The sequence below is a fragment of the Lathamus discolor genome, chromosome 10 (assembly GCF_037157495.1).
Source record: "Lathamus discolor isolate bLatDis1 chromosome 10, bLatDis1.hap1, whole genome shotgun sequence".
Taxonomy (NCBI): domain Eukaryota; kingdom Metazoa; phylum Chordata; class Aves; order Psittaciformes; family Psittacidae; genus Lathamus; species Lathamus discolor.
In genome coordinates this window covers 19527567-19529393 of record NC_088893.1, presented here as the reverse complement: position 1 = coordinate 19529393, position 1827 = coordinate 19527567, and positions in this window count along the sequence as shown.

Sequence of the window (1827 nt, the reverse complement as noted above, 5' to 3'; positions counted from 1 at the left end):
TTCTCTACTCTGTGTCCTTGCTATGTATAAGGGAGCAGTGGGCCCTTACTTTTTCCTTTGAAGGTCTGTTGCTTTGTTCCCCTTTTTCCATAGAAGATACATGGTGGTTTGGGGCAATGTTTTATTTAAGACTTCTGCACTTGACACAGAACTGTTCTGCCTGCAGTAGAATCTGGAAAGGTTTCAGTTATGTATTGAAACTATAATGCATCCTGGGAGCAGAGGGGCTGTATAGTGACACTCATGAGAAGTGATGTTAACTCTGCTGTTGTGGATACTGCCTGGTTTTGATGCAAACACTTAAAATCTGAAGCCTTTCAAGACCTTCAGTGATGTTGACAGCTCTTGACTCTGTTGTTGAAGTCAGTTGGATGGCTTGTGAGCAGATCTTTGTCTTGCCCTTCAGACAGCTAGGAATGCTCATGCCCTTTGAACATCAGGATATAGATTCTCTTTTGCCTTTTTGCTTTGTTAGCATGTTGGTAATGGCCACAAGGCAACATGTGGTGAACAGTGTTGTCTGTGATAGAAAGGAAATCCCATTTCTGACGTAGAGTTCAGAAGAAATAACAATTAATTGCTAAAAAATTAATTATAAATGGGCAAAGTAATGGAGAACTAGACATGTTTCAGAAATGTGGAAACTTGCTGGTAGTACCAGACTTGCATCAAAAGGTGACTGTGCAAGGTGGACTGACCTCAGATCTCTCCCTGGCCACTTACTGTATGGGCATGGCTTTGTGGGAATATGGATGACTGCAGTGAACTTAAAGCCAGGAATGGTGCTGGGTTTACAACCATCACTTACTGCTTGAAGACTGGCTTGGACAATTGTTAATGTACTGGCACACGAAACTGTCCTGAGAAAGTGAAAGGAACTTCAATTGCACTGAAACATCCAGCGGAGGTTGTGATTGTCAGCTGACAGGCAAGAGTTTCCCTTGTCCTTCTCCATCGCCCTGCATTGTGCAAGGACTGGATGAGCTGGGATGAGGTAATGCTTCAAACAGCTGCCGGGCAGGATTGGTAGCAAGGGACCTGCTGTCGTCCTGGGAAACACTTGTGGAACAGAAGAGTTTAACGTGTTGGGTATAACAGATGTCATCAGTTTATTCTATTGGTAATAAGGCAATGTGGCTCAGCAATAGACCTTCATAGGCCCTGAATTTTACATGTGAACTTAATGGCTATTGCTTTGTTTAGTCATTTAGGTGCAGCAGGTAAGTACGTACGTTCACTACAGCTCACACAACTGAAGAGAGTTGGATTGCCCAGGCAGAGATTTGCTGAGCTCCAGTTGTTGCTGATACTGAAATGAGAGGAGCATCTAGTCCTGTAAGTAAATTGTGTGAACAATTGTAGCAGGTAGCTATAGAGATAGCAGGATTTCCTCCTGAAAGCTTTAGCGAGCTAGCACAGCTCAATCGTTGCTCTCTAATTGCTCGGTGCTCCATCACTTGCCATGAATGTTGTGGTTTCTGGCTGGCTCCTCAGCATATTTCATTGTTGACCTCTGGTTTTCTTAGTAAAATCTCTCAGCACACATAAACTGAAGAAAAAAGGGTTTATAAAACAAGCATTCAACATCTGACAGCCTCGCAGATGCGAAGAGCTGCCGATGAGCCAAAGCCACAATCTCAGCTTGGAACGCTTCGGATTTCAGGGGGAGGAAGAGGAATCGGTTTCTGTCAACGTGGTATGTTGACACATAAAGCTCACGTCAGGACTCTGGCCAAAAATCCGCACATCCCACTTCTGAAATGGGGTATTTGGCTGGGGAATTCCGTTGTGTTAACTGCTCTATCATCCTGGACTCCTCAATACGAC